Consider the following 8,409-nt stretch of genomic DNA (forward strand, 5'->3'; position numbering starts at 1 on the left):
GAGACAGCCCCCCCCCCCCAAGCATCAGAAGGTTCCCAGGAAACGAACTTCAAAGTCTCAGACTGCAAGAAAGGAGACTCATCAACCTCTCCTCCCACCAAGACAAGTCACCAGTAATGAACTTCCGACTGTCCTGAAAAACTTCAAAAGTTGCAATCCTCATTCCCCAGGCTTCTGCAATGCCACACTTACCCCATCCCAAACAGAAGAGGCTTTGTCAAGATCTCCAAAGGTGCCATCTGCAGGGGCTGCTCACGTCGTAGGGGAGGGGCTGGAACTCAGAGTGTGACACTCATGGACTGACCCTCTTCCTCCTTCTCCTTGCTTTCAGGTCTAGAAAGGTGGGCCTCAGTGCACAGTGGTTCTACCTATAAGAGTAGACATAGGAAGAAAATGGGTTTCTGCATATATCTAGAAATCACATGGTCACCTTCAGAAATATGAATAACAGAAAAACACCTCACTTCTTGTGGATTCTCAATACTTTAGTATTTAGTACTAAATTTATATTTGAATATGCAAGTAGTGTTTTAATAGTCAAAGGCACTTACCAAGCCCTTGTGCCCTGGGGGCTTTGTGGAAAGCACCTTGGCAGTGGTCACTACTGCCCACCCAAATCTCATGATTTATGAAAACATCAGTGCATATGATTCTGAAGTCCTGAATGAGGCTCTTCAGTTCAGGACAAGTTCATGTCCACACAAACCATCAAATGAGTAACACTCTCCAAAAGTGATACTCTCTTTCCCCAAATGAAAGCCACGCCAATACTTGTTTTCAAGCACCTGGGGTGGCTCTGCTGCAATACACCTGTGCAACTCCACCTCCTTGTCTAAACTCTCATAAAAGCATCAGCTAGAACAAAATAGCACCACTGGCCACAGTAGACAGGCCAGACCAGGTCCAGCTCCACAATCTGTCTTCTGTGAAAATAACCGCCCACTTGAGGCCCATTCACTACTCAAAATGCAAACCAAGTCTGGCTCCTTGGGCAGAGCAGCAAATGACTTTAGCAAAGCCCCCCAAAAGCAATCCAAGCCTCTGGCCAGTTCACCATCTCTTCCCATCTCCAATTCACCCCTTTCAATATATTTGCTAAATAAGCATAAATGATACCATGTATTTACCAGGACCTTTCCACTGGATGAACCTGAGGAAGATAAAGGGCTCAGGGTTGGGCCACTCCAATAAGGCTCCATTCCTTCTTCAGGAACTACTGAGCAGTCAACTTCCTCAGCCCTCTGCTTTTATCTCCCCTTCTTGGCTGCAAGTGTCAATCACAGTACTCAACAGTGGAATCTTTCCCAGTCTCTGGCAAGTTTAGAATCTGTACTCATTTCATTCCTACCTCTAAAGGTAAGAGAGGAAGAAAAAGCAGGAGGGAGGGAGGGAGGGAAGGAAGGAGAAACAGAGGAAAAGAAGGAAGAAGAAAGAAAGAAAGAAAGAAAGAAAGAAAGAAAGAAAGAAAGAAAGAAAGAAAGAAAGAAAGAAAGAAAGAAAGAAAGAAAGAAAGAAAGAAAGAAAGAAAGAAAGAAAGAAAGAAAGAAAGAAAGAAAGAAAGAAAGAAAGAAAAGAAAAGAAAAGAAAAGAAAAGAAAAGAAGAACCAAGCAATGAGATGCTCAAGGAGGGAAGATGATCTGCAGAAAGAACAACAACAACAACAAAAATGTCTAGGAAGGTAAGCTAAAAGTTGGAAGGAAAAAAATACAAGACTAGTTTCTCACCAGTCAACTATGAAAATATAGTGACCCTGGTAACCCCACTCACACTAAGGAAGAGAGAGCAAATGGGGAGGGTAGTTTTTGTTTTACCCTATTACAGTAACTTTTTGTTAGAGTCTGTAAACAAGTCTGGATGGCGCTTGGCAAAATGCCAGAGGGAGTGGTTTGTGAAGTAACGCCAGCGAGCCATTAAGTGTGGAGATTTCTTATTGGTTGACTGATGTATCTAGTTTATGCTAATTAAGATAAGCTGTGTGGAATGTATAAATACTGCTCCTGTCCTACAATAAACGGCTCCCACTCCTGCTGTATCAATCTACACAAGTTGCACGTCACCCCCTGGTTATTTTGCTGCAGCCGGACTGCGGCAACTTTTCACTTTTCTGGAAGGAAGGCACTGAGAAAGGTGGTGAGGTTGGAAGGACAAGAAAGAACAGGGGGCAGAAAACAATGTAGTACAATTTATTAAGTGCCTACTATGTGCCAAATCACATGATAGGTGTCCTCCATGAATATTCATAGTGAAAAATCTCACAACAGCCCCCACAAGCAGTTTTCAGTATTTCCATCTCTCATCTTCAGAGAGCTTAGGGAACTTTCTTGAGGCTACAAAGCTAAATAAAGGCAGCAGAGCAAGAATTCTGGCCTTTCTGACTCTCTAGCATTCTTGATCTTATACTGTCACTTTCTCAGAATGAAGTTGTTCTAAGAAAACTTTCAAATGCTTAGGCTCATGCATTAAATATGAACCAAAATGAAATGTTCTTCCCCAGTCATTACAGCAAATTTGTTCTGCTCCTGTACAAGGTAAATGTGTATTGTCAAGTGGGTTGAATGCACCCACAATTCACATTAAATTACCAGTAAGTCTCATGCATATTCTAGTTAGATGTTTCTAAAACAATTTCACAGGGTGTGCCCATGTGAATACACAAAACCCACTGTGGAACAATACAGTCCAAGGTGTATGATGCTCACAAACAGAAGGTATGTATGTTTTAATAAAAGTGAGAAACCATCTATGTCAAGACACAACGAGAAATACATAATATCTTCCTCCTTGCAGCTAAGGGACTCAGCTGCTGATTTTTGAAGGGTGTTTTAAAATCTTCTTTGACAGCATTCCACCAGGAATAGTTTTTTTTAATTCATACAAACTCAGCTGGGTTTTTTGCTTCAGTTAAGACACAAACAAAAAACAAAGTTGGTTCTTCCAAAACACCAATAATATTGATAACACACTAACATGACTGATCAAGAAGAGATACCCAACTGAGGATGTAGCCCTGTGGTAGAGCACCCGCCTAGCAATGTATAGGCCCTGGTATGATCCCTGACATCATAACAGAACAGGCACAAATAATGCCAGGAAGATAAAGGAAACGGTTCCACAAATGCTACGGTGTTTAAAAATATTATGAGGATATTATGCACAACTTTAAATCAATCAATTTTAAACTTGACATGAACTGGAGAAATGCCTGTAAAAATTAGTTACCACAAAATAATTTTAGTGGTTCTACATCTATTAAATAAACACAATCTTTGAGTTAAAGTAAAAAAAAAAAAAATCCAGAACTAAACTGGGTCACTTACTGAGAGGGGAGTGGGGACTAAGTGAAAAAACAATCAGTAAGTGTAGCTTTCTCCTACACCTATACCAGTATACAGCAGAATTAGCCCCAATTTCAGATGTATCTTCTAACAGTCCCAAGTAATAATATCTAAAAATCTTTCATCTATGAATCATGTATTCCCCTTTCTCTAGCTAAGGATTACTGTTCCATAAAACTCCATCTATTAGTCAGTTTCAGCAGCTGGATCACAAGGTCATATCTGCTTGTCTTTCCTGTTGAGTAAGTGGCTAAGGGTTCCTTGGGGGTGAGAGAGTAAGCCACCAACTGCCTGTTAGCCTCAAGTTCACATCTACCTGCCCAGTCCTTCCTAGATGAGCTAGAACTTGTGCTCTAGCAGGTGTGACAGCACTGGATTATTCACCTGTTGTTCTGCCTGAGTCAGGTCTAGTATGGTTTAAGAATAAATTTTGTTATGAATGTTATCTTTAATTTTAAAGACGCCAGAAAGTCACTTCAAGCTGTGTCCTGACAAGTAACATTCAAGTAGAGGTTTGCTAAGAAAGCCAGTCTATACCACTCTGAAATTAGGAAAACGATAAAATCAGCTACTAACCTCCTCCTCATTGGACTTGCCCTAGAACTGGAAGAGAAATCTTTATCAACTAAATATTTGGTTTGCTATAAATGTAAGACCTAGACATTTCTTCACCTTTGTTTCTTGCCCTAGAAGTAAGGCAGTTCTCTAAAACAAACTTTATGAAAGATTCGCTTATCAGAAACAGAACTGAAGCTCTAACTGGGGCTCCTGCTTACTAAGTGGTTGATTAGACACGAAATAAAGGAAACAGGTAGCAGCCCAAAAACCTCTATCAAACTCGGTGCAATGAGCAAAGGCCACACACACCCCAAAGGAAAAGCCCACTGATGCCTGGAAATAAAACCTAAAGAAGGTTTGTGAGAAACTTTATTTGGGTCAAGTTTATCCTTTGCGGGGACATAGTCACCTGTAATGATCCAACCCCAGTGCCTGCCTCCTCCCATACTTCCTCTCAGCACCCCACCCAAAACTGACTTGGGCAACCAAGCTGAAGATAAACCAGCTGCCCCAGAAAAACAGACATTTTCAAAAAAAAAAAAAAAAAAAAGTTCCAGATAAAGCAAACACCTCCACAGCCAGGAGACCTTAAGTCGGACTTTTTCAAATGCAAATCAATGAGAAACCAAAGCTTCCCTGCCTCACTCCAGAAAGCCCCCCCGCCCCAGGTGCTGGTCCTCAGCCCTCCAATCCCAAGCCCCTCGGGGGGTGGGTGGGTATTGACAACGACATTGACCTGCAATTACTCAAGCGCAGCGGAACAGCCCTGGGTAGGACGCATCTTTAGTGGGTGACTGGATCCCTCAACCTCCTTCCCGACCTCGAATCCCAAACGGGTGATCCTGGCTTTCAGAAGGCAAGGGGGACCGATGAAGCTCTCTCTTTCAAAGTCCCTTTACCACAGAGCCAGAATCAACACCGCGGCGGCGCCCGCAGCTCCCCGGCCACGCGCAGCGCCTGGGGGCGCAGCCTGGAGACGCGGCTCCCACCCCGCGCTCCGCGGCGCTCAGGTTCCCAGCCGCAGGTCACAGCTCGCAGCTCCCGCCTACCCACCCTCCGGCAGGTCCCCACGCCGCCGCTTCCCCGAACATCCAACCCCGGGGATCGCCGGTGGAAAGAATCGATTTTAAAACTGAAGCTCACCCCTGCTCAGCGAGGCGCACATGTCTTTCCAGTCTGGCTTCACGTCTCTCAAACTTCCAGTAACAGAAATGAGGAAGCAGCAGCCTTCCCCGGCTGGCTGGCTGGCGGAGGGAGTGGGTGTAACTTGTGAAGTTTCGTGCTGTGATGAATCTGGTCATTTGGGTGTGTTGGAGCGGGCCGGTCGCTCCTCCCTCCCTCCTCCCACCCTCACCTCCTTCCTCTCCGCCTCCTTCTCCAATCCAATTCTCCCCTTTAGCGTTCCCAAAGCCACGAACTCTGGGTGGCTGTCACTCAAGAGTCCCAGCGCCCAGCTCACAGCATCCTTGGGGGGGGGGGGGGGGATTTACTTCTAACAGGTCTTAACCATTTTATGGTGAACTTGGTCATCGCGCGCAAAGCAGAAGTTCTGTCAGGTTTGATTTGTTGTTTGGTCTTTGTTTTCAGATTTGGGGGGCAGAGGTGCTTTTCTCCAGTACATGGCAAAGAAAGAAAAAATAAACAGCGCCTCTTAAGAATTTTAAAGGCTAGAAATATGAAATAACTAAGCCCTCTAAATGGTTCCATTTACAGGCAGAAAAGAGGGTATTTATCAGATGGAGACCTAACTTCCAAACATCTGCCTAAAAAAGATTAGAGGACAAAAATGAAAAAGCCAAACTTTTAACTGGCTATCTGTTCTTCAAAACCTAGCACGAAGTAGTTCAGATATGCAAAACTACATTTGAAAATAAAATAATAAAAACCCAAGTGCCCACCATGCTGCATAAAAAATTAAATTATCAACATAATTCAAGCTATGTGTAAACTCCTCCCTGAAACACTTACTTCTTCCCCATCCCCTAAAAAGAAAGCTGCCATATACTAGATTTTCCATGAGCAATTTTTAGATCACAGTTTCTAAAGATTATAAAGGAAACATGGTCACTTCAAGTTCACCAAAAAGCAATCCAGCGTGCCTGCTGGACTTGACCTTGGTTTCCAAACAGAAGTTTCATTATATAAAACTTTAAATGACCTCAGGTTACATGGAGCCTCAGGTGTCTGGTTAAAGAGAATGACAGAAATCACAGTATAGGAAAACAGCAAATCTGGAGTGACAGGTGAGCAGCCCTTTCAGGAATGGCTGAAGCATTCATGGATGAAATTGATAGATTAATAAGGCATTATCATTTTATAAGGTCAATAGCTATGCCAAAAGCCAAGGATACGGACCCATGCTGCAAGGGGCTTTCCTCAAAGACACAAAAATAGAAACACAATAGTCACTAAAGAAGTCATAATGATTCAAACACCAGCCCAAGCTACAGGCTTTGAGCAATACTCAAATAAGGGAACTTTAAGGAAGATAATAATCAGAATCAATGTGGTAAAAATTATATGTATGTTTGGGGCAAGTCTGAATGTAGCATGGTTTTTACCACATTGATTCTGATCATTATTATCCTGAAAGTTCCCTTCTTTGAGTATTGCTCACAGTCTGTAACTATGGCTGGTGTTTCATATATCTATATGTATACACACACACACACACACACACAAGTATGCGCGCACATAGGAAAAGATACCTGTCCTGGCTCATCATTATATTCTTGGTAATTTGCATAAAGTTGGCATAAGTCAAAATTTTATAGATATTTAATAAATGAAAAAAGCAAACAAACAAAAGTGTGCCCATGAATACTTTGAAAGGAAAAGAATGAAAAGAAGACTGTGTGGATGCATGGAGCACTGGTCCTTAACAAGAAGTGATTTTGCCCCAGGGAACCTTTGGGGATATCGGAAATGCCTTTGGTTGTCACAACTTGAGGAGAAGGAGGACTGCTGGCATCTGGTGGGTAAAAATCATGGGAGCTGCTAAACATCATACAGTACATAGGATGTTCCCCATAACAAAGAATGATCTGGCCACAAAGCCCATAGTGCTGCTGGTAAGAAACCCTAACGTGGAGGTCTCGTGATCAACTGCCCTTTCATTAAGTATTTCCTACAGCACTGTTAACATGACCAAAAGATTCTCTCTGGGGACTTAGAAAAATATGGACCAGCATTTCTTCTTCCTTTCCACCATGCAGCTGAGAACCTTCTTGTGTGGGCTCAGAAGAAAGTGGATGCTGAGGTCAGAGGCATTAAAGCATCCAGTGCTCTGGGACATAGACTCAGCGGCCACAGCCAGGATTCACCAAGGTAATAATGACCTGTGCTGAATTTGGATGAAAATAATCATGAAGGGGTGGGAGGGAGATGATGTAAAGCTTGGGTATCAGCTTCAGAATCAGAGATAGCACCACTGGGGGAGGAGACTTGGTGAGCAGGAAGAGATGGGAAAGTACAAAGACAAAGGCAGAGCTATCTCAGCCCTATCACTGACTTCTCCGTTAACAATCATGAGTCTACCCTGGAAATACTCAGAACAGGAAGACGTTTAATCTCATTGAGGCTTTTCGAAAAGAATGTTACAAATCACTTACAGGAAGAAGAGTGTGACTCTTAAGTCAACATGTGAAAAGAGGCTTTCTGGTCTCATCATTACCTAAGAAATACCCCCTTTATCCCCTTTTTTTGGGGGGTACTGGGGTACTCAGCCACTGAGCCACATCCCCAGCCCTATTTTGTATTTTATTTAAAGACAGGGTCTCACTGAGTTGCTTAGTGCCTTGCTTTTGCTGAGGCTGGCTTTGAACTCATCCTTGTGCCTCAGCCTCCTGGGCCTCAGGGATTATAGGCGAGCACCACCGCGCCCTAGTTTTATTTTTAATTCACACATAATAATCGCACAAATTTATGGGCTAAAATGTGATGTTTGGATATGGGTATGCAAAGTGTAATGATCAAATCACGGTGTTAGCATACCCATAACCTTACTGATCCTTGATTTGTTCTGAAGTACACAATACATCACTATTGACTGTGGGGCAACAGAACTCAAGAAATGATTCCTCCCACTGAGCTATTACTTTGTACCATTGACCACCTTCCCCTATCCCTCTAGCCCCACCCCTTTCCAGCCTCTGTTAACCATTATCTATCTGCTCTCTATGGAAGAAGAACTTCTTTTAACTCTAGGATCCCATATCTACTTTCCCCCCTTCCTTTTGATACTATTGAATTTCTGCTTGGAGGGAGAAAAGAATGTGCTGTTCTTTTGTTCTCATGGCTCAGTAATGTTCAATGGGAAGCAGACGACACAGGGCTGGTTCAACTTGAATCCCCTTGAAGCCAAACACATAGCAGGAATTGGGTAAATGCATGTCAGATTGGACTCAGTCAGTCCCCTCCGCACTTAGACCTGGAAGCAGAGTCCCTGTTGCTGCTTCTGGAGAGCTCTCAGGCCTTCCTGAGGTCCAGTCTGATCAACCTATGGAGCATGCTTAG

At 43.2% G+C, this 8,409-nt stretch overlaps 1 protein-coding gene across 1 annotated transcript in view; it reads right to left on the minus strand.

Annotated features, from left to right (window-relative positions):
* The window catches only part of Tiam1 (TIAM Rac1 associated GEF 1), a 182,295-nt gene extending 177,102 nt beyond the window's left edge, over positions 1 to 5,193 (minus strand). Inside the window, exons 1-2 of the mRNA XM_048803941.1 lie at positions 5,038 to 5,193; positions 193 to 368 (exon numbers count right to left, since the gene is read on the minus strand). The gene's annotated coding sequence lies outside the window, so the exon portion shown is untranslated. The remainder of the gene's footprint in view (positions 1 to 192; positions 369 to 5,037) is intronic.
* Positions 5,194 to 8,409: the final 3,216 nt, after the last annotated feature.

Source organism: Marmota marmota, unplaced genomic scaffold, assembly GCF_001458135.2.
Source record: "Marmota marmota marmota unplaced genomic scaffold, marMar, whole genome shotgun sequence".
Taxonomy (NCBI): domain Eukaryota; kingdom Metazoa; phylum Chordata; class Mammalia; order Rodentia; family Sciuridae; genus Marmota; species Marmota marmota.